The following is a 25984-nucleotide window of genomic DNA, read 5'->3' on the forward strand; positions in this document are numbered from 1 at the left end:
TCAGACCTTTTTCTCTGTCCACATGAAACGTCACTGGAACTAAATTAAACTTTCCCCTTGTTTAGGAACCATAGTAAATCAATCTAATGCCCACTTCTCTTCATACCCTGTCTTTGCTCCAACTACTTTCCACATCAGTATTTTGTAGACCTTTACTTGGGTGTTTTACTCTGACAATATCACTGCACTGTGAGTCCTTGAATGCAAATACCACACCTTCATTTTTACACCTACAGTGCCAAGTGCATCTTAGGCACTGAATAAAAGAGCATAAATAACACCATATGCTCTATGACTTGATGCAAACTTGAGGCACATCATGTGTCATGCCCAACTTGTGTTGGTAAAAACATTAATTAATGTTTATTTGCATAACATTGCAACCAAAGAGTTCATCTGTTTTGCCCTGAACTGTGACCTCTTGAGGGTAAGGGCCACATCTTTATTTTTCTTTGTGTCTTCTCCAGTACCTAGCTGTATGGTCAGGCCACTGAAGATGGCTGTTCTTTTGCTCTCTGTACATCCCCTGCTCTATCAGGGCCTGCTTCACCTACGCCCTACCTACGCACATGACTGACCTTCCCACACACTTGCCCCAGGCCCCAGTTAATGAATGTTCTAGCTTTAGATCAGAACTCCCCATTACGCTTATCAAAGGGGTGGTGAGGGGTCTGTCCCTCTGCTGGTTTCCTTGGTAACCGATGAGCCAACCCGTCATCATTTCCCCCTGTAACTGGTAACCTCCCCCTGCCGCTGGGAGCGAAGGCTGCCACCGTGTGCCCTGCCCCACCATCCAACGCACATGGCAGGGTGTCACTCCAGGATCTTGCTTCAGATGTGTAAGCTCCTCCGTCTATTAAACAATTGATGTCGCTGTCACTGACTCCAAGCTCTTTCTTTGGCCTTGAAGCTGGTCAAGTACAGGCCTTGCAGGTCTATGAAGTACAGCCCAACACCAGCACAATGCCCAGTACCTAATATGTGTTTACTCAGTGAGTAGATAAATGAAGTTACTTCTCAAGTAAGTTCCAGGCACCCCAGTGACCCAAGATCACCTTTTACATTAGATGTGGACAAGGGGATGCCTCAATCCACTCCTAGCTTACGTTCTTGGCAGGAAAATAGTAGCATTCTCTGAGAGGCCACACACCCTGATTTTCTAGCACTGTGGGCTTCAGCTTCTGCATCTCTTTATGCGCTCCAGGGTTTGGCAACCACTTGTTGATGCTTATGAGAGGGAGCCTTGCTTAGTGATAATATTCTTGCTATAGCACATTGGCGTGGAGTTTATTAAACCTTCCATGAAGATGTGTGCTGCTGTACTCCTGAGAGCTCTAAGGGAAGGTCAAGTAATTTAAATTTCTTTTGTCTACTCACATTTACTGAGCACCCACTATGTCCCCGATGAGTGCAGAGGATACAGAGATGCATGATCAATGGATTCGGCTGTCAAGGAGCTCATAGCCAGATGGGGGAAACGGATGTATAAATAGATAATTTAATATAATGCTACACGTGCTTGCATAAACTTATGAACAAAACTCTTTGTCGATTACACCAGTCCAATCTTTCCCCCAAAGCAACTCATCCTTTCCTAAAGAAGGAATCGCTCTGCAGGGCTCTGAATTTTTAAATATTCTAAACACTCATTGGCCTTCAGCAATCAAATTTAAAACTATGTTGGAAATAAACTTCCCCAAATTGATCCATGTTTCAGAGAGTAAGAAAACGACAACAATAACAACAACTACTTCCCAGAAACATACATCTCCTCGGAGGGGGGAAACGGCCAGCAAACACACAAATCCCTTTCAAACAAATGTGTCAGAAGCAGGACCCAATAAAGTGCGGATGTAACATGAAACAAGTCACATAATGGAGCTGATTGTGCTGTTGGACACAGGTTTGGAAATCCTTCTTCCAGCTCATGCTGTGGCCCCAGGTTAAAAATCTGCAGCGTGTTAAGCAATAGTAACCTTTAAGGTAAGAGGGTCAACTTACTCAATATGGTTTTACTCTGGAACAGAAACTGGGACTAAGGGAATGTCAACTGTCTGCTACAGACACAGTCCACTCCCACAGACACCCAGTAATAGAAGCATCTCTTTTCCCCTTAGAAACCTAAAAACCCCATTTCAATATCTACGTTCCCATGAATTTAAATAATACTGTTAGTTTCACCATTTTTTAAATGCATATGGCTGGCCATTAGTGCCTTTGTAACCTTATTTTCACTTTATTTAAGAATTTCTAAGCATTTAAGTGCACCCATGAAACTTCTCAGACTTCCTCAAAGTTAGGTGTGTTCAGGATCGCTTTTCCAGGATGTGTAATCATCCATGTTGAATGCATACTGGGAGGAGTAGGTCACCCTAACCTCTTTTAAAAATGGAAAGAAAACTGGTAAAATTGAAATACCTACCACAAGTTGAAGATTGACTCAAAGCAACATTCAGTTTTAATTTTTCAATTAAACAGTGTGTTTGGATCTTCGCTAAGTCTTCATTTTTGAATACGTAAATGGACTAAATAAGCTTGCATTTGATTTTCAGATTAAAAATGGGATTTTTTTTTAATTGATGGCAAACTCATTTCCTCATACTCTCTCCCTGCATTTGGAGCAAATGAGGCAAGGGAACCCAGGAATTGGACTCCCAGGCCTCACCCCAGTACTGTACATGCCTACCATCCTTACCCTAGTACCCCAGTGAGTATCATGCCCTGTGTCTTAAAAAAGATCAATCAAAAGAAATTGGTCCCTATAGATATTAGATCCCCTGAGATACTTCACAACTCTTCAGCTAGTAAATTTAGAGGATAAAAAAATGTCATGCTCTTTATTATTTCTTTAGTCTTTATTTTTCTTTCTCTCTGGTTAATCTGTACATTTCCTCTAGCCTATGTTTAAAGTATCATGTTAAAACAGAAAAAAAAAAATCACAAAAGCTGAAAGTAATGATCTTGAGAATTACTTGACAGGTCACATCATGGGAAATGGGCCAAAATGTCAGTTTAGGGCTAGACTGTAGGAAACACTGAATTCTTATCTTTTATTCTCAGCCTGGAGAGGAGAGGAATTGTAGCCAGGTATACAAGTTGTAAGGTGCCTGCTCGTATGGCAGAGAGAATGAGACTGTTAGAGCTGAAATAATTTTTGGAATCATTATTTGGGAAAAAATTGCCCAGTTAGAAGGCTATAGACTCTACGTACCATCTATTTTTTTTGGCATATCACATAATAAAACCTCATCAATTTGCTCTAATTAAGGGCAAATTATGTGTTGTGAGGCTATTCTGAATTAAAGTCTCAATAGAGAAAGGGATTATAAAGAAAATATAACTTTATCAGTTCAAGTTCATATAGTTAAATGGTTTCCTTCTCTTAATAGAAGAAAGTATTACCTGTATTCTTGTAAAAGTACTGATAAATAAATATATATATACACTAAAATTAGTATTCCTACTGTTTAAATGCAAATGTAGCCACTAAATAGTTTCATTATTAAATAAACTTTTATTCCTTTCTTTATTCTATTGTTTTCTTGATAAAAATATTGCGGACACATCTATACATGCTTACAAAATTTCCTCAGAACAAAATAATATCCAGGTCCTCGGTAGGTGACCCATAGAAAAATTATATTTTAGCTTGATTGCATTATTCTTTACTATTAATATTCCTATAAATTGAGCCAAAGTTTTCTTTGCCCCTTTTCTATATAAGAATCATTTTACAGAAGTAATTTTTGATTTTATGTTATTCCCAGTTGAGGCATGGAGAGGATAGGAAATTTGCTGAAGTTGCCCAAGTAATAGTGTAAGAATTCAAACCTGCGTTCAGGTATTAAACCCTATGATCTTAACCACTTTGCTATAGACCCTCCTGCTCTAATTAACTGCGTCTCTGGCACCCTCACTGGTGCATTGGCTAGTATTAACTCTCAAGAGCAGACTGTGCATGTCTCTTCCAAATTTTCAGTAAGTGACCTCCCACTGGTTTCTTGAAACTGGCCATGGTGACATTCTTTACACTATGAAAATTGGCAGCACTGAAAATCAAGGCTTGCGCTTCCTCCTGGGGAGCTGTTTGTTCAGTATGAATCAGCACATCATTGGGCACCATCTCCCTACTTCGGGATCCATAGAAGTTATAGAACTAGGAAATTCCAGTCCCATGCTCATGGACAAGACCATCGTAACAAGCTGGGATATGGGACTGAACAGGCTAACCCAGTGTGCACCACACAGACAAAAGAACTCGTCTCGAGGCTGTATGTGGTCCAGCCTCTACGTGGGCATGACACTCGTCTACATGAAAAGAGTAACTATTGTCATCAAACCAGATCTTTTGTACCACCTCACATTCTCTCAGCCTCACCTTTACATCCACTCATGACGAGTCAAGGGTTCTGTGCAAACTCTGTTAGATGCACACTGACAGTGCTTATCTCTAATACAGACAATGTGACTCTCACTCCTGTGCCAGTGCTTCCGGGACACCCCCTGGTGGAACTCACTTGGCATTTGCACATACACAATTCTCAACTACAGGGCACTTAAACTTGGGACAACTCTCTACCAACAGAGCATGGCACGTGATGAATGCTTTTTCCTTTTGATCCTAGACTGACAAATGTGACATGCACTCTATCCTACTCCTCACAAGGTCCCAGGGCAATGAGCACGAGATATACACAGCAGTGGTCAATTCAGCGATGCATCCTTATACTAGCTTTCCTTCCTTCCTCCAGTCCACTCTTCCCCTGTCTTTAACTTCTATTCCCTGGTATCATTTTTCAGATAAACCTCCCTGGTATCAGTTTTAACATGAACCTTTGCCTCTGGCTTTACTTTTGGGGGGGTATGTGGGTTAGGACCTCCCTCTTTAAGAATCTCCCAAAGCCAAGGCAGGAAGGCTTAAATCTGAACCAAGAAGAGGATGTGAATTCTTTCTTTCTCCAAGTATCTGGACACATATGGCATTCTTCACAAGCCTTAGCCTTTTCAGGGAACTTAAATTCTAGCAAGAAAGACAACCATTAAACAAACAATTATATATATATTTAATTTTTTCTAATAAATGTTACAGAAAATACTAATTTATTTCAGTTGGGAGCATGTAAAAGGCGACACTTCACTTTCTTAGTGGTCCCTGAAATGCTGCTTTCTAGGAGGTGGGTATCTGGCAACTATTGCCCAAGGCAATAAATAATCAGCATTCAAAATCATAATCACCACACTGGGTCGGCACTGGTCATCCCTTGAAAAATCAACCTAAGATCACAACAGCCAATCCAGGGGGGAAAAAAAAGCAATCCTTTCATAAAAGAGACACAAACCTTACTACTCAGATAAATTTCCCCGTGGAAAAGACAAATCCCCAATTACTACCCAACATGTGCAAGACATAAAGCCTCACTCAGAGCTGGGGATCTGCATGATATTTAACAAATTACTAGCATCACAGCGTGTTGGATGGAGTTACAGGACCAGACCAGGCAGGGAAAAAAGAGAAGAAAAAGCCCCAAAGTGGTTGCTTTCAAAATCCTGCAGGAAACCAAGTAACTTTTTGAAAATCTCCATTTTCTTCCTCCATTCTACCCATTGACAGACTCCAAGCACCCAGCTGATGACGGAGTTAAGAGAAAATAAATCTAATTATCTTGGATGTCTGGTTTTAGGTTTTAATTTTCCTTGATTCTTTTCTGTGGCTTTTTTTTCCCCAATGATAAAGACATTTAGAAGACCAGAATAAGAAAAAAATGAAAAATATTGATCTTCTAAACACTCATACTGGTTTCAGTCACCACTATTTGAGGTACAGTTATGCTGCAATTTGAGTATACTCTGGACTTCCAATGTAAAAAGTCTTCATCCCACATATAAATTTAGTCCCTGCTTTAATTAATTACTTCAAGAAAATTTACTGAGGACCTAAAATTACCAGGCACACTGCTAGGCTTCTGGAATATAGCATGCAAACACTCATTTTTTCAATGTCCACTACATTCAAGTCACAGTAAATGGTACATCAATATTGACTGTAAAATTTAGTCTTGAATCTGACCTATTTTTCACAGGTACATGAGTCTGACCATATATTTGTGGTCAGCATCTCAGGAAGATGTTAAAATTATATCAGGCCTTGGAAATAACCTAGTTTACTTGCCTTATTTTACAAGTGAGCAAACAGATTCCTAGAGAGCTGAAGTGACTTGCTCCAAGATACATAACAATTAAGCAGCTGTAACTGGGAAATTAACTATTCATACATTCTGGTTCTTCTTAAATCATCCATAGCCATTCTTTTATTCCCAATTAATTCATTCACTGAATAGTTGGGGGATAAAATGTTGAATAAAACAGGAAAGATTTCTGCTTACCCTTGGGAGTTTAAAACCTAGTACTTGAGACATATAAACATAAATAAATATATCCATCCATCCATACCCATCTATAATTTTGCTGCATTGATTATATGAAACCTACCGCTGATTTAAGTGAAGAATTTGAAAAAGCTTCTCGGAGGAAGTGAGCAGAGAATTTAAGAATGTGGAGACATTAACGTGGGGGAGGGGCATATAGTCAATCACTGAGTTACCTCATTAAATATTACCTTGATCTATTAATTAATATGATTGAAAGAAATTGGACGTGGCTAATCTAGCTATTTCAGTTAATAATAGTGTTCTGTAAACTCCATGATGAAACAATTTGTTTGCTCAGCTTTTCTTTTTTTTTTTTGCGGTACACGGGCCTCTCACTGTTGTGGCCTCTCCCGTGGCGGAGCACAGGCTCCGGAAGCGCAGGCTCAGCGGCCATGGCTCATGGGCCCAGCCGCTCTGCGGCATGTGGGATCTTCCCGAACCGGGGCACGAACCCGCGTCCCCTGCATTGGCAGGCGGACTCTCAACCACTGCGCCGCCAGGGAAGCCCGCTTAGCTTTCCTTTTGCCTACAGTTGGATCAAGGTCCAGATAGACATCTCACCACTCAAACCCCACTGGGGTTTACAGTATGAAAGATCTATTATAGCATCCCAGAAATATAAGCATTTACTGTATAAAATTCTCATTTAGCCTCATTTCTCTCCTTTTCCCATTTCAACTAGTTAGGAAGAGGAAATCCTATGTGTGGACTAGAAAGAGAAGAAAAGATCTATTAAATAAAAGAAGTAACATAAGTTAATGGTAATGTATTGGACATGCAATTTAAATTGGAAAACCAACTTAAATGAAAAGCAATTACTGACACTTTTAATATTAGGCAGACTAATAAGGCAGCAATTAGATCTCATTATATAGCTATAAAATTGGTTTGTAATAGATTGATTGCACCAAATGTTCATACTTGTTTTTGACAGCCTTCTGGACAAGAGGATTATTCTTTCGTTTTGTTTTGAGGGGGAAAAATTCTAACAGTTGTAACCCGTTTGAGTTCTTCCTTTTAAGTGGGCATCAAAGATAAGGCAGAGAAGCAAAAAAAAAAAAAAGTTACCAAGCAATTCGTATACCCAAGTATATTTATTTTTCCCAAGGGATCATCAACTGTTTAACTGTTTCAGAATCTCCTTGCCAGAAGCAGTTTGGGGAATTCTTATAGCAGATTGTTCATTTGTTCATGCTTAAGGTAGGTGTGTGGAGATGCTATGCTAAATAGATTTTTTCCTAAATTATATAATCAAATAAGTAACGGAGTAAGTGACCTCAAATTGCTGACTTCAGACACTATAATTCCAAAGAACAAAGAAGAATCTCCATCTGCCTGCATCCCAGCTTCCCAATCTTCCTGCCTCCCCTGCCCTAGAGCACCACCAGATGTGGGGAAGCTAATCCATTTGTTATTAATGAGAGAAAAAACAAGCGGTGGCCCATGACCACTGAGTGACTGTGATAAAATTCCCAAAGTCCCCTTTCCTTGTCTTAGGTGGGACAGAACTTTAATCAATTTTTGCTGCAGAACTCCCTACATGATCAGACTGGCATAAGACCACATTCTTCTGTAGCTCCACCCCTTCCCATCATCCTATCTCATCTCTTCTCTCTTTCTCCTGAGAGCATTCGCTATGCTAATCATATACTCACAGACACCTGTCCTGAGCTCTCTTTCTTAAGGAACTTGATCTAAGACAAGGCTTTTCCTTTGTTTCCTTGACATTTGGTTGCCCCATTTACCATTCTCCTTTTCCCCCATATTGGACTTTTATCTGGGCCTCTTAGAATAAAGAGTTATATTTCCCAGTCTCCCTTGCAACTTCATGAGGCTATGGGACTAAGTGTTGTTTAATGGGAAATAAACAGAGGTGTCTTTGGTAGCTTCAGGGAGTACACTTTCTTTTCAGAAGTCAACTCTGCATTGTTTGCCTCTTATCCTTCATTCTTTTACCTATCCTGCTACCTAGAATGAGGACACCAGCATCTTGGTCCAGGAGGATGAAAACCACACTGTAGAGATGACAGGATGGTGATATGAACAGGGTCCAGGTCCCTGAAGATATTGTGAAACAGAGCACGATATCAGCCCTGGATGGCACACCTCCAGAATTTCACTAAAAAAAAAAATGAGATTCTGTCTTGTGTAAATCACTGTGATTTGGGGTTTTCTAATACTGCGGAAACTAATCCTAAAAATGTACAGCAGGTCAAAAATCATCACATGCAAAATTTTGTCAGCTCTATGGGTCCAAAATATCTGACATAATTGAAACAGCTGGTAAAAAGAGAAGCCACAGGAGAAGAAAAACATGGTTGCAGATCATTCAGAACTCAAGATAGTAGGATCTAGCACTCACTGGCTTGAAAGAGGTTACAATATACTAATTTATCAATCTTAATATGTGCGTTGTATGTTCTAAATTGGCCAATCTCATTGGGTTGGCTTGTACTTACAACACAGAACATTGTTTGAATAGTGTTCTGTAATGTATTGTGCATATGCATGTGTGTGTGTGTGTGTGTGTGTGTATACTCACACATTGTATGAGTAATTTTTAAAGAATACCTTAAATGAGATATTAATATATACTGACGTTAAAATAAAGAAACTGTATAATTATTTTTCTTAATTTAAAATTATTTGCTTCCTCCAAATCTAAATGGCAAAGCCATCACTCAAGCTTTAATTTTCTTAACTCTAGATAATGAAGATAGCAAGTTAGCTGAGACCCCAATAATATGTCAATAGAAGTGACTCTACAATGGTCTGGTATTTGGGGGTAGATGTCCTTGCTAAGATACAATTGGTTCACATTTAACGATGGTCGGTAAATTCATTCAATTACATAGGGATCCTTTTGTGGTTAATTCATCCTGTGGATTCAACAGGAAGTTGTGTAACTCAAAGCTGATACTGAAAAGGGAGGTTACTGAGATATCGCTATAGCCCCGGAAGGGCAACTACTAATGCCACCTCCAAGAAATGTTTCCCCAAAGCAAACTATGCCTCCCTGTTCCATTGTGTGTGCTTTGGAAGATGTAATCGACTATTTATTCATATGTAGAAGAAAAAAGACCTCAGTACTCTCATGAAGGGATTGAGAGAAGTAAGTGGATGTGACCCAAGTAATAGGCATGAATCTTTAATTCAGTGGACATTTAAAAGTTTTAGTGATATTTGGTGCCTCAAATTTATTCTAATCAATATTCGGTTGAACTGTATTTTCTTTTCAAAACTAATCAAAATAAAAATATTGAGCATCTATTGTACTCATCTATTTCATTATATAAAAATCTTCTAATTTTCACTTAACATTTTCTTTAGTTTTGCGGTACGCGGGCCTCTCACTGTTGTGGTCTCTCCCGTTGCGGAGCAACAGGCTCCGGACGCGCAGGCTCAGCGACCATGGCTCACGGGCCCAGCCGCTCCGCGGCATGTGGGATCTTCCCGGACCGGGGCACGAACCCGTGTCCCCTGCATCGGCAGGCGGACTATCGACCACTGCGCCACCAGGGAAGACCCACTTAACATTTTCTATAAGTTTGTTAATATATATAGAATGTAATGCAAATGTAACCAAATATGTTAAGTGAATATATTATTACATTTGTTTGTTTAGTGCATTTTTCTTCTGATTTTTAAAATTCCTATTCTTTTATTGTTTTCTTTAAATTGAACATTTGTTGTAAACTATGGGTAGGTTTATGAATGGATATATCTTCAAAAAGACTATCAAAAGTCTTCTTTTTCTTTCTTTTGAGCTGCTTCCTATGGGAGGATTATTTCTTTTCACAAGTCAATAAAATGACCCATGGCTTGTTCTTTTTTTGTGTTACACCACATGGCTGTTTTTTTGTTCAAACAAGTAACAAACATCTACTAATTTTTGTTATGAATTTCTACACTTTATCTAATTTGCTTAATTTATTTTTCTGAATTACACTCTATACTTTGAAAGTGAGGGCTAATTTCATCCTCACATTGCAATTGAAGACAAACAAATATAAAAATATTGTATAAAAGGAAAGCAGTATTCTTACTCCCAACCAAATGACTCATCAAATAACAAATCAGAGCAGCAAATAGTTATTTCAGTTCAGTAAAAAAAAGAAAAAATTAGCACAGCTTCAGAGGTTTTAGGGATTTAAAAAACTAAATTTTTAGAAATGCATGTTCCATTAAAAAACAGATGAACTCAATTATGTAGAAAAATGCATAGAAAAGAAATGACCAGAAGGAAATACTCCAAAATTGTAGTGATTATCTAAAAGTATATTCAGTAGAATGTACTTTTATTTTATTCTTTATTCTGCTATATTTTCCATTTTTTCTACAACATTCACATCAAATTTGTTCCTCTTTGTGTCCTGCATACAAAAGAGCAGACATAGAGAAAGTTAGGAAATTAACAAAAAAGAGGCATTGGAGGTGGTGGGGCTTTACCAAGCCTATGTTTTCAGGAAAAGCTTTAAGTGCTTAAAGAGGAGATGATCAGAGATTTGTGCATCATTTGCAGGGAGGAGATGGTTCCAGACTTCAGAATGTTTCCTGCAGAGAGACACCCACAGGCAAATCCTTGAACAAGTTTAGCCCTGAAGGGGGAAAGCATGGTGTCCACAAAAGCTTAAAAGGAAATGAACAGCTCTCCAGCCCCAGCTCTGCCCACCTGACACTAATGCACGCCTGTATGCCACTGCGTCCCTTTCCTTCGTCACCTGCAGAGCCTTGGCTTTGGAGAGGAAAGATTCTTATTAAAACTCTTCAAAAGACAGAAAATGCCTGGAACAAAGTAACTGTAACATGTCCTGAAAGGCCAATTAGAAATTGCAATACTGGGAGTTTTATTACAACTAACTCCTCCTTAATTATCAATCAATGGATTCTGTTAAAAAAAAACCCTCATATTCTCTGCTGGGGAAATGATGCTAATTATTTTCTGTTAATTAAGGCTGTTCTGGGATTCAGACGTTCCATTCTTCAACTAAAAGATTGACACATCAATGCTAACATAATGTTCACTGCACCCTTCTAAAGTCTTTATAACCAGTGATAATAAATTAGTGCATGTTATTTTAAACCTCTTGAATAATCATGGCTTTGTCTGCGAATGAAAAATGTATACATACACAGTACTACATGTACTTCAATATGTTACTTAATACAGCCTTGCAAATATTTAAGGAGACCCTCTCTGAGATATTGTGGCTCACTTTCACATTTTTATTAAGCAAAAATTAAATACAGTATTTATAAATGTATCTACTCATAGCTCAGACAGCAGAGGATGGGTTTAACATAATTTAATTCAGAAAATTTACAGATAATTTACTCTGTTATCAAAAGTAGTACATTTTGGAAATCTGCATGTCAAAGCAACTACTTGGCAATTATTTAATCAAATTATGGTATAACAAGGACACTCTTCCATGTTAACATTTTAAATATGATAAATATAAATTTGTGGTCCCAAGGCTCTCTCTTATTCTTTCTCAGAGTGAACAAGCTTGAAGATGAAATGGATCTCATGAGGGATCAGACACTCTGGCTTTAGCCTACATGGTCCAGAGTAAAAAGTCTCCGAAACTGTGTGACCCAAGGTGATAAACAGAATAAAACATCTGTTGTTAAGGTCATTAGACCTTATTTTCCCTATATGTATGACTACTGTCAGTCACACACAAACACACACACACACACACACACACACACACGTGGAATGCCCATTTCTTGTTTGTTCTTCCATCAGGAATGGAAGCTGCAGTGGAAACTGAAGCTGAAATCCTACCGGAAACTGTAAAGAATCTGATCAATGAAATAAAACCTCTCTCTTCTTTGCCTTGACATTATCTATACTTTCCCACATGTGAAGAAAAAAAATGCGGGAAATAAAGTAATGAATGATGGTGATTGCTTCCCACTACCGCTATGCTTCTACCACTTTCAGTGGATTTTCAAATTATAAGTTGAATGGAAAGGTTTGATGAACTGATGCAGGTGAACAGGTTGAGACAGTGATATGAACACAGTTACTCAAATAAACCTACCAATAGTGAATCTAAACAAATTCTCTTCCATTACATAATGCATCCTAAACTACACACTGCCAAACTGTTAAATGCGCTACAACACCAGTCTATTTCAGGGAAATCACCACATTCACAATTTCCAACCATCTCTATGTTTAGTTCAGCATGTCATTAATCTCATGACCGTCAACAACCCGGCAAATATTTACTTAGGTCCAAAAAGAAAAACATTTATTGAACCCATAGTAACATAGTACTAAATACAACATTTACTGAACAACAAAGCAATAGTTTAATTACTATTTATCTAATTCTCAAAACTGTGGGACAGGTATCATTTTATAGACTAGGAAACTAATGCTTCAGAAAAGTTTAACAAAGGTTTAACAATTAACTCAAGATCACAAGCCAGTATGTAGCAAAACTGGCATTCAGTCCTAAGTGATTATCATGTTCCCAGTCTGTCTACTCCCATCACAATGTCTTATTCAGTAATTATCTAGTTGTAACAAGTGCCTTTCTAGGTATTGAAGAAGTTATGAAGATGTAGAAGATATACCTAATGATTATTTGGGGTGAAAGAACACATAAATTAACTGAGAACTAATGATATAAGGCCAAATATTATAAGTTACTTCAGTTAATAAGTAACATTTGCCAAACCAGTCATTCGTCCTTCTCGTCAACTTTCTATCTGGTCCGCACCATTCTTATACAGTCTTTGTCAGAGTATCTTGTGATTATTCACTCATTTAAGCTCACTACTAAAATGAGAGCCCCTCTAGGGCAAGGAGTATGATTTACTGACACCACAATGACACAATGCCTGCATTGGATCAGGCACAATAATTGTTTGAGAAAAAACTGGACATATGAGATGGCTTAACCCATGAGGCCACTCATTCCTTTATTTAATTAATCCATAATGCCAGGCACTAGGCTAGGCTTTGGGAGTACAACCCCAAATAAGACAGTTTCTGTCGTTATGAAGCTTACAGTCTAAAGGGAAGATGTATTCAGTTGACAAGCAATGGAAACGGTGTGCTAAGTGATATGTTGGGGGATTAGAGACGGTTATGGAGCACCTAATCCAGACACAGGGGAATCTGTAACGGTTAGGTCCTAATTCATTACCACCAGATTTGTTTAAGGCGCTTAAAGAGGAAGAGAAGCCAAAGCCAACTTCCCGAACGTACAGGTGAATAGCCCCTGGGAAGAGGCACCCGAACAGCCACTGCTGTTATTCTCAGCTACAGAGGAAGGAATGAACGTAGCAATCAAATGACAAGACAGGGCATGCTGGTGAGCAAACGGCCTGAGCAGAGCTGAGTTAGTGACTGCTCTGTCACCATCTCCAGTGCCCCCAGGGCCACGTTACTATCGGCAGGCACACAGACACCCTCACCCATCTGGAAACATAAGTCATCACTTCACTGTCCACTGAAAACATATTTATATGAGGGAAAGATCAAGAATAAAAATCAGTTGCTTTGTGTATGTGGCAGTGCTTGCTGGGTCCATAGCATTGCCCAGTTTTCAGCACCTCCAGCCCTGTGGGTCAAAGCCTAAACTGGCAGAAGTGCCCTGGCAGGATGTTGCCATCCTTCTCCCCTGCAAATAAACAGAATATTTTTTACCTACGATAGGTGATTATGTGGCTTTCACTCAGCTCTTGTAATTCATTTGTACCTCCTGGCATTCATGAGTCATGGGTCTTTTACACTTGTCAGAGAAACCTAATCCTTACCCTTCATGGGCCAGCTATCCTAAAGATGGCTGAACATGTAATTGCCTTGAAGTGTAAAATATTTCCCACATTATTTATGATAGCCATGCCTGCTAGCACCTCTATGCGTGAGGTTGTGTCAGCATTTTCATTATAACCCCCTATTTCCAGCAGTAAAAAATGTACTCCAGGCTCAAACTCAGCACATGGAAAGTAAGTCCAGAAGGAAATTTTCTATTACTTTTTAAAAAAAATAAATAAATTGGTTGGGGCTTTTTAAAGTTATATGACTGAAAGGGGGAAAATGTCATAAAATGAATTTTAAAGTTTCCTTTTTGTGCTCCCAAGTTCTAAGATTAAGAGGATGTGTGATAGGGCTTCCCTGGTGGCGCAGTGGTTGAGAGTCCACCTGCCGATGCAGGGGACACGGGTTCGTGCCCCGGTCTGGGAAGATCCCACATGCTGTGGAGTGGCTGGGCCCGTGGGCCGTGGCCGCTGAGCCTGCGCATCTGGAGCCTGTGTTCCGCAACAGGAGAGGCCACAGCAGTGAGAGGCCCGCGTACTGCGCAAAAAAAAAAAAAAAAAAAGAGGATGTGTGATAACGGTCCTCACCACTAATGCAGAAGGCCAAACCCATTCCTTTTTCTCTATCCTCGAGAAGCCAAAGGAAAGAAAAGGGGATGTGTCCAGTTCATGTTTAAAAATCCACTAAAGAAATAAGAAAATGGATTTGAATCAGAAAAAACTAAGTGCCCCCCAATTTAGGAGGAGGGTCATCCCCTAGTATAGGGGCAAATATGGTCAGATATTGGGACAAGATTAATAGCACCCTCTGAGCTGCTGATGGGTTAGAATTAGTTGTAGTAAAGTGGAAAAAAGATGGGATTTGGCATCAATAGAGCCATGCCCCTAGTTCTGCCATTTATTAGACATGTGATTTTAGGAAACCCATTAAGACAGTCCACCACCATTGAGCCTCTGAGCCCTCAATTCAACATTAGAGCACCATTATTTCAAGTTGGCCACAGTTAAAAAGCATATGTTACTTGGAAGCTCTTATTAAAGAGGTTGATTAGTGGGATCAATGACATGTTCTGAAAGACTAGCTTATTACACGAGCTAATTGAGATCTAAGAAGTTAAGAGTCAGGATAGGTGAGCTCTGGTGGTGGGGTACAGAGTAGTAAGAGGCCCAGGGCAGAAGGTACATTTCAGTGGGAAGAAACATTCACCCCCAGAATGAGGGGCAGTGGCTGGGGAGCTGGGAGAGGAAACGTGACCAGAACGACAGTTTGGCTTTGTGAGTGTGTTTTAACATCCCTGTACATCATTTCTAGAGTGGGTTGGTGATGGTGCAGTGGGCTAGATGGTCAATCCTGGCATCTTGTTCTTGGTCATGCGGTCGTGTGCAACTTTTTTTTTCCTCCCGAAGTCAATTTTTTCCCATATATTATCTAATGTAATTTTATGTATTTACTACAATTTAACAAGAATTAACCCCCCGTTATGTGCTCAGTACAGTTCAAGGCACCATAAAGAACTCAAAAATGTATTATTCCCTATCCTCTAGAAGATTGCATTCTTGTAGGAAATACAGACTTACGTACATGGTGCAGTACCAGCTCCTGGTGGTGGGTGTGATAATGGAAAAATATTCCCCCAGAAGATATCCACATAAATCCCTGGGACCTCTGAACGTTACTTAATTTGGAACAAAGGTTTTTGCAGGTGTGATTAAGGTAAAGGATCTTAAGGAGAAAATCCTGGACTATCCCTACATGGCATCACAAGCGTTCTTATGAAGAGGCGTGGAGGAGAAACATACATTGAGGAGGAGACATGGAAGAGGAAAAGACAGGGTGAAGATGGGGGCAGGCATCGGCGGGATGCAGCCTCAAGCCAGCAAAAGCCAGCAGCCACCATGAGCTGGAAGACGCAAGGAACAGGACCTCTAGAAGAAGTGAGGGTCTGTTGACACCTTGATTTCAGACTTCTGGCCTTTAGAGCTGTAAGAGAATAAAGGTCTTTTCTTTTAATCCACTAAATGTGTGGCAATTTGTTACTGCAGCCACAGGAAACTAACATAGTAGTGGGAAAGGACATGTTCCCCTCGTTCGTGCATAAGGAAGCCAAGTCTGGTGTGGATGAGGGCATGGCCTGAAGAGGAGGGAGGTCAAAGGTCACGCAGACCAATTCGAAAGTTAATTTTGGGTCCAAATTACGGTTAATGTGATCCACGTCAAAGAGGTATGTTTCAGGGCAGCAGCCAAGTTTAATATTTACTTTGAGGATTTGCATTGTTCTCTATCTATAAATTGTCTCTAAACATTTAAAAACCTATGTGTTTTATAATCGTAACTCTTTCCACTAACCTTTAGGTTAAATTAGCTAAAATTACACTTTAGCGACCAGTGAAACCCTTCCTCAAATGGCTGTACTATCTCTGGAAAGAGAGAGCACTCTGCTCTAGATGAAGAGGCAACCCTTCAATGTCTTCAGCGATGATGTTCACAGGCAACGTGCACAACTGGAGCCTGAAAGATGAATCCTTCCTGGTCATTTTTGCAAATACCCGGATGTCAGCAGAGTATTAATTTCATAGGCAAAGAACCCTGCAGCTTCTTTACATGATCACTATGGCTTTACAAAAAGATTATTAAATTTTAATAGAAGGAAAAAAAGTTCATCTTTTCTTAATCTTGGAATTATTCAGTCACCACCGACATTCTCCAGAGGACGGATACCTTGAAGTGATTCAGCCAAAGTCAACCAAAATATTGGAAGAAAAGTAGATTTTGATTAATTAAATTTTAAAATTAACTGATTAGACCAGAAACACTTCTGTTTTAACCCTCGTTGGAGGCAGTTTTTCGAAAGCACATTATCTCTGTTTTCTCCTTAATAAGTGTAGCCATTTAGGGAAAGGGCTCATGAGTCTGTGGCAATGAAAAGGTTGGTCCACGGGAGAGATGGGGTCACTTCCCAAGCCCCCCGTTACCTCCAATGTCATCTGCATGGTGGGCGGTTCCCTCTTTCACAAACACGCTTATGAGGTTGAGACATCAAATCAGAACACTGGTTTATTTATATTTATAAACTCTAATATGGACTAGGATTCTTGGGTTGTTGTGACCAGAGCATTCTCTTCATTTTGGTAGACCTCGGTATTCATACTCTGTATTTCTTTAAAAACGTATCAGATTTAGAAGTAACTAGTTTGTTGCTAAATGTCTTATTCCTCTGATAGAATATGAGCTCCATGGGGGCAGAACTCCTGTCTGTTTGCTCATTGCTGTGTCTTTAGCAAACACAGGGACTTTAGCACATGTAAACACACCAAGTATACATAAGTCTACTTACAGGTATGATATTGACATATACCGGAAGTATTAGCAGCAGTTGGACAACTGATGTATAAAACCCAATTGCTCTTTAGTCAAAGAAAATTGGGGTTTGAGGCACATGCATTCAAATATGAACAGACTTCCCAATCTTTCCCTTAGCATCTGGGAGATTCCATAGGGATAGAATCCTTTTCCCCTCCTCTGTCCTGGATTCCTATGGTCCTGGTGTTCAAGATCTGGAAGGCTTGGGAAAGCTGTTTCCTTGCACTATATTTAGATATTCTGCTAGAGGCAAACTGATGACTGATGACCAACTGCCCAAATGGGACAATTGCTTTCTGCATGTGTTCCCTGCTCAGGCAGAGGTGGTGCCCGTGAAAGAGTCACCTCCTTGGGGCAAAAGGTCAGGTTAATGATTGAACAGAGGAAGTTAAAAAAAAACATGTTAGGATATGACTAGTTTGCTGGTGCTAAGTGTTACCTTCGCTTAAATAACCAGGGATTGAGCGGTGTGTGTGCTACTCCAAATCATAGAATAGAACTGTATTTTTAGAAATGACTTGAAGGATTTTAAGAGATCTTTCATCATTTTCTGCCATTAAACTTGCTCAACCTCATTTCTCCCCTCTCCCCAGCATGCCCACACTTCAGACTGGTCCCTGCTGCCCTCAGACACGGAAACATCCCACACTTATTTTGTCTCTGTGGTTTCACATATGTTTTTCTCACTGCCTGGTTTTCCCCTTCCTTGGCCAAATTATGCCTCTTATTTACTCCTTTGTCAATTTTATCTTTCATTTATCTCCCTTCCTCTGAATTCCTTCAATACTTTGCATCACACAATTTAGCAAAAAAAAAAAAAATTCTAACTAGTATAACTTTTATTGAATCATGTATGTTATCAATAGTTATATTTTCTCAACATAATTTGTAAGACTCCATGATAAGCACTTTGAGGACAGGGTCAGTGTCTCAGACATTTTCTCTAGCCTCCATCTCCACTCAGAATAGGGTCACATGCATAACAAGTAGTCCATAAATAGTACCAATGATGGCTTTAAATTTATTAGATTTAAATGCAATTCCCATCTCCCACTGTAATGAGGGAAGCCACAGCTCAGGGGAAAATGAGCTTCTTCACCAATTATTCATTCAGAAGAAACACTCCATACCTCCATGATATCAAATTGAAATACTTAGTCCATCTATTTACTCATCTCTCAAACATAAAGAAGTATACTTTTCCACTTTACTCCATTCTTTTTTCCATTTTATAAAGGAAGGGCTCTATCTATATGTCACAGATGCCTGGCTCCTACTCCAGGATTTTAAAATCTCTCTGTTTCTAGTGTGCAGCCAAGGTTGAAAACCCCTGACTTAGAAACACACATTTGAGAATCTGGGGATGCTTCTGGCAAAGAATCCCACCCCGTACAAGTGCATGGGCTAAGTGGTGGTTGTAGAGATACAAACTGAGTATAACAGAGTTTCTGACATTAAAGATCTCAGAGCCCAGGAGAAATGTGTTATGATTCTTCATGGCTACATAATGAAACACTCCAAAGTATGGTGGCTTAAAACAAATCATTTTCTTATAGCTCACAATTTTGTCGGTAGGGAATCAGGTAAGTCTCAGCCTGGCAATTGTTTGTTGTGCCTGGTGCCAACAGACTTCCCTCCATGGTATTCAGCTGGTGGATGGGCTGGAGTGTCCACGTATCTGCAGACTTGGAAAAGATGCCAAAGGCAGCGCACAGCCAGGGCTGTCAGCAGGTGTGCCTGTATGTCCTCCCCAGCATGGTGGCCACAGAATAAAACTCTTACCCTGTGGTTGGCTTTCCCCAGAGCAAGTATTCAAGAGATAAGAATCTACCAGTCTCTTAAGGTCCAAATATAAAAACAGGTGCAAGATTCTGGATCACTTTCAACATATTCTGTGGGTCAAGCAGTCCCTGAGCCCACCTGGTTTCAAAGGGACAGAACACAAACCCCACCTCTCAGTGGGAAAAGTTTCAAGGGATTTGTGGTCATTTTTAATGTGTCGTATACAGTCATAACACCTGCTTGACTGTCGTGCTAGGTAGAAAACAACCATTCATATAAAAGAGACACAGAGAAGTACTGGGAATGTTTAAAAATGGAAGAGATTACTTCCATGTGGGAAAGTAAAAACTATTTTCCCCAAAGAGTTGGTATTCGGGTTGAGCCTTGAATGATGGATAGAACAGATTTCGAGATGCTGAGTTGAGGAGAAGCAGGAAGGACGGTAGAAGTAAAGTCAAAGTATTAGGATATCCCACAGTACATGTAAGAAAGAGCAGGTGGCTCCCTCTTCCTGATGAACAGATGTGATTGGAAGTAAGGCTGTCTAGGTTAGAAGTAAGAATGTCTAGACAGCTCTGGATTCCCAACGCTTCTGAATGGATGGCTAAGGAGTTTGAGCTTTATTCTATAAGCAAGTATATAAGAACTCATATACTTAACCAGTTGCTGGGAGCAGGGAAGAGAAGAGTGGGTTCTTCAGATGAAGGAGTTCTCTAGATTTGAAGAAACTGTGCAAGAACCACATATTTATAAAATTAGAGTCCATCCCTCTATATGAGAAAATGAGGCTTTGAGACATTAGTAATAGTAATAATAATGGCCATTTATTGTTTACTATTTGTCATACTCTATGCTAAGGCTTGACTTATATTAACTACTTAATCCTTACAACAACCCTTGGAGGTCTATACTATTATTACTACCTTCTGACAGACGGGAAAACTAAGGCAGACAGGGATAAAGGAACTTGCCTGTGGTCACAGCTATAGTGAGCCATACAACTAAGTGATTTGTCTAAGGTCAAACCGTTGGTCAGGAAACATAACAGGATTTGAAGCCAAACCTCCCAAGTCCCATTCCACTTCTTTTCCCACCTGACAGTACTAAGGAACAAAGTAATGTTCCTCTCTTGTTCTATTCTCTATTCTCTGCTGTTTTTACACTTCATTTTCACATTCTTTCCTCTACCTCCTTGGCATGATGTGTTGTAGAAGAATGTGTCATCTTTGTCACCATCTCCACCCTTCTCCAGCTCACGCTCTGAAACGCCCTGTCCTTAATAATATTCCCACATTTTTATTCTAGGGAATGGATTCTAGTTATTTTTAAAGAAAGAGCATGAAACACTTGAGATTTTTTTCTAAGTAACATTTGAATCAATAAGAAATACACACAGAGTAAATTCTGTTTTCTCTCTGAAAATGTAAACTGTGGGAAGCTTATGGGATAAGAGGCTCCTGGCACCTGCATCTGTAGATGCTTCTCTAAATGTTTTCATTTGCACTTACAGGACTCGATTGACAAAAAGCATGGATCATCCCCAAAAGGGATAAAAGGAATGGCTGTAGGTGAAGGACACATGCCCAGCTGACCATAATAACGTCCTCTCAGAAATAATGTGCTGAAGTTATGTATCTTTAAGGCTAAATCGATACATAAATTCTATCTGTAGAGTACCTAGGTCATGGACCCCAGATCAGTAATCAAATAGAAAATAAGTGGGGAAAGGCACAAGGAAAATGAAAGAAAATAACTTTTCCACAGCCTGAAACTTGACCTTGAGACGCACCACAAAAGTCCAGTTTCTTTCATCTTCTTAATCCTTCTTAATCCTGATAAGGAGGATGAGATTTTGTAAACAATATCTAGATGTCTTATTCCTTTACATATATTATACCCAATTCCTTTCTATAAGCAAGAGTAGGATGGGGAAGGGAGTATGAATAAAATAAAATTTGTTTAAAGGCCATTAGAATAGTCGAGTTGCAGCAGTGGGTTCAGATCCCACCTGTAGCAAGTAAATGAACTTCTCTCTGTCCCCTCATCATTAAAATAGGGAGAACAGCAGCACTTACTCAAAGAATCATTGCAAGTATTAAATATGTTAGTATCTATAAAATTCTTCAAACAGTACTTGGAATACAGTAATTAACTAAACTTCTTAAGTTTGCCTTCTCACCCCTTCACCTTTCTGGCATCAACCCCGCCTGCCTCTACAATGCTCATCTCCAGGTCCAGCCCTCCAGCCTGAGATACCTGTACTTTCATCCATTCTGCCAGGTTGCTCTTCCCCAGGGTTCCTCAGGGCTGCCAGACTCTACTCATCCTGGGATCTGCAGGCAGCGGTCTTCCCTGACTGCCTCGTCTCAAAAAGCCCTTCATGTTCATTCTGCTTCACCCCCTGCTTTTTGTTCCTTCAGTGCACTGACATCTGTCTACAAATTTGGTTATTTATCTACTATCTATCTCTCCCACTAGCAGGCGTGCTCCACGAGCACAAGCCCTTTGTATATTCTTGCTGTATCCCTAGTGCCTAGAAATATGCCTGGAACATAATAGTTGCTCAGCAAGTATATTCGGAGTGAATGAAAACTAAAGAGATCATGGAGCATTGTATACTGTCTCCAGGGTAAGATGTGCTGAGAATAATAATACCCTCCTCTACCTGAATAAACAAGCCGACCCGGGAAGGAGGGCTGTGCATGATTGAATAATTGTCTAAGGTATTTGGTCAATAGAGTCAGTGCATCTGAATGACACGGAGAAAACATCTTTCCAAACTTGGCTTATTTTTCTCCCATAAGCAGATTAGGGGGTTGACTCATTAGCAAAATAGTTTCAACACCTGATTTTGAGAGGGCTGCTCTTCTAGTTCATTCTGAGAATCCTTCCGCATAATTCAAATGAAGATTTTCACATAGAGTATGTAAAGCCATCAGGAAGCAACATGGTTCTTATGACACTGAATGTATAAGCAACCAGTGATAGAGATAGGCTCAAAAACCTTCATTATGGACAGACTGGTCTGATGAATAATATAAGCTTCTACAAGATGAAATGCCACTAATCGACATGCTTTTATTACATACTTTGGTTTTAACATGACCCTATCATTGTCCTATGGAATACAAAAGAATATAAGGCACAAACTATAGGCAGAAGGATATATAATTCTTGGATAAGCAAAGCCTAAAATATTAATTAATTGGCAGAAAAGGCCACCTTATGATATGACTTAATGTGTTGATACTGTATTTCTCAAAGTTACCCAATCATGAGAATTACCTGGGTTTCTTTTATAAAAACATACATTTCCAGGTCCAGTCACTGGAGATTCCAACTCACTACATCGAGGTGTAGCCTGGAAATTTATATTTTTAATAAGTGCCCAGTGAATTTTATGATCGGGCAAGCTTGGAAATATTTTTCTGAAATAATAAAGCCATTGCTTCGTTAACAATAAAAGGATTTGGAGAAAGTCAAGCTCAATGTGGGGGGACAGCATCCATAAAGGCTTAATAAAATATGTCATTCTTTTTCTCATCTCATCCACACTGCCGAGCTTTTCTAACGAATGCTGCTGTCTGCCATCTGACCATCTCTCCTGTCCTTAACCTGCAGCAATCTGGATTTCGCCCTCCCTATGCACCCTTCGCCCTGAATTCCTACTCCTCTCCATCTAATTGCAGAAGGGTCTTTTCTCTTCGCTGTTAACTTCTCAGAAGCATCTGATGGAGAAATTCACTCTTTTTTCTTTCCTCTGACCCCACACTTCCCTTATTCGCCAAACTCTCCTCTTTTTTGTTTCCTAAAGTTCCTGTGCTCTTTTTCTAAACTTTTTTTTCAAAGATACTAATTTACCTAGCTATATGTCTTCTTCACAAAGGTCTCTAGTATGTTTTAAACCCATCCTTGGATATTCTATACTGCAGGGTATTTCTTAAAAACTTTGGTTTTTTTCCCAACTGGATTGGCATTTTTGGAGAGAACAGCTACCTGAATTAAACAATGACTAGCTTTGGCAATAATAGTGCAAATAAGATGAACGTTAATTAGTGTGTCCGTTGCTCTTTTCTACCATAGACGTATTGCTATAGTTTGGTCTATAGTCTTGAAATATGCACATATTGTATTTAAATAAAACAGAGACACATTAAACATATCTTGTTATGCAAACCATGCTAATACACAAATTCAGTGCTAATACAGTTATGGTTAAGATTATTGAGTATGATCTATGGTTCTCCTGATAAGTTAATTGATTTTTAAAAATGGAATTCTTTAATAATGCTTGCTGACAGTTCAATTCCATAGGTTTTAATTTTTACATACAGTTCAAGGCAAAGTATTAGTAACCTATTAAGTGCTGTTAAAGTTTGCTCTTCAAGAACTTAAATTTGGTTACCAAAGGGGAAACGTTGTGGGGAGGGATAAATTAGGAGTTTGGGATTAACAAGCATATACACACAATACTATATATAAAATAGATAAACAACAAGGACCTTCTGTATAGCACAGGGAACTCTACTCAATATTCTGTAATAATCTATATGGGAAAATAATCTGAAAAAAAATGAGTATATGTGTATGTATAACTGAATCACTATGCTGTACACCTGAAACCAACATGACATTGAAAATCAACTATACTCCAATAAAAATTTAAAAAATAAATAAATGCATAAAACACAACACAAAACTAGCATTTATTAAGCCCCTTATAGCCTCTGCTAAAACATCTGACTACTAACCATCGCTTGGTTATTTGCTTGGCTCCTGAACGCATGACAAGGACACAGACTTTGGGAGAACAGTTGGTTACCAGAACATCATCAATGAAGTCTTGAGCAGGCATAGTTTTCAACTGTAGCTGTTATTATTGGGATCAAAACGAAATCATAGGCTTACTGTTAGATTTTGACTTTATCATTTTGTTTCTGGATAATTGTTAGGCTGCTATTATCTCCTTTTTTAAGATTTGCTCTTCCCCAAGTCTATTAATCGTCTGCAAGTAGCCTTAAGTCAGTCATGGTCAAATCCACGTGGGATCTCGTGCCTCAGAAGGCAGAGAGGAGCCTTAGCATCAGTGAAGAGTACCTGACCCAGCTTCCAGGGCTGGGTCCGTGAACACCAGCTTTCAGGCCCGCGACAGTTTTAATAACTCACACACATAGTCAGATATGAACCACTGACATCTCTGGGAAGAGTACTGGGATTTGTGGTGAAGACCCAGCCGAGGCTACAGATCTTTTCTGAATCAAGCCACCAAAGTGCTTACAGTTTCATGAAGCGTTTCTCTGTAGAAAACAACCCTTGGGAAAATAAAAACATTGTAGTTTCTTGTTTGGGTTGTTTTCTTTGTTTCTTTGTTTTTTGACTTCTTTCATCTTTCAAGACAAATGATAAAAAAAGAATTTTCAAATAAAGTATGTGTGAGTCTTCTTGGCACTGCCTTTCTTTGTCAGGTTGAAGCAATTCCTCACTTAAACTCAAGTGCTCCAACACCACCTCAAAGGGACCTGCTCTTGGACTCCAGCATAAAGAACCTTCTGGTAAACCCCCACCCAATAACAACTTTCAAAAAGAAGTAAAACTAAAAACATAAATGTTGAGGTGGGGGAGTGGTAATCAGTAGCTACCAAGGAATATGGGTGAAGATATTTTAAAAATACATTCATGTATCAGGCAAGCCTGCATTAGAGCTGGGAAATATCTTTTCTTGCTTGAATACCCTATAGTCTGTGAGTGAAGAATTCTTCCTAGTTTAATATCTCTGTGTTTGCCCGCTTAAAAGCAGAAGAGACCGAAAGTATACTCAGTTCCATCCCAGCTGGGTGATACTGGATAAGTAGGAGAACCAGCATTTCTTGACCACCTGCTGTATTATCTGAGACTTTGCTTTCTTTATCTCATTTTATTCTCACTATAACTTTATATGGTACGGATTTGTATTTTATATTTTACAAATGAAAAATGTAAAATCCAAGAAGCTTCAATAAATGATCTAAAGTCCCCAATTACTAAGTCTGGATTGAGTCTGGATTCAAAGCAAGGTCTATATAAATCCCAAATCCACGATTTTCTAACTTTTCCATCTACTTCTAAGGAAAAAAATAGTTATGTTTGCTAATTCACCTAGATTTTTTAAGGATAAAACATGTGTATGTGAAATTGCAGGTGAGGGAATTTTGGCAATGTAGATCTGTATCTAATGTGCAGTAAATTTCCTCTCTCCTCCCCTTCCCTTCCCTTCCTTTCTCTTCTCCCGGTTCTTTCCTTCCTTCTTTCTGAAACACATGCATACTGATAACATAGGACCCAAGACATATTTTCAACAACATAATGTAACCAAAACACTTGCTTCTTAGAGTCTTTGCTAATCTATACTAATTTTGTAGTTTTTCCAGGTTAGTCATCCATGTTTCCCAGAAAATATCCATTGAAAGCAAGAAGAGTCATAGCTACAACACCAGTCACCATTTGAAAATCTAGCTAAGAAAATGAGCTTGCTTTAAGTCAACAACTTTGCTTCTCTGACTTAATGCTGCCAACCTTTGCAAATATTCCTAAGACCTATGATACACATACAAAAAGTTAGTATTTGATTAATTGATTTGATCAAAAAATAGCT

General features: G+C 39.2%; 1 pseudogene; it reads left to right on the top strand.

The window, feature by feature from the left end:
• Positions 1 to 4033: 4033 nt before the first annotated feature.
• The window catches only part of LOC111178959 (patatin-like phospholipase domain-containing protein 4 pseudogene), a 54821-nt pseudogene continuing 32870 nt past the window's right edge, over positions 4034 to 25984 (top strand).

Source organism: Delphinapterus leucas, chromosome 10 (genome assembly GCF_059928025.1).
Source record: "Delphinapterus leucas isolate spDelLeu-1000000601 "Yukka" chromosome 10, BTC_Dleu_Yukka2, whole genome shotgun sequence".
Taxonomy (NCBI): Eukaryota; Metazoa; Chordata; class Mammalia; order Artiodactyla; family Monodontidae; genus Delphinapterus; species Delphinapterus leucas.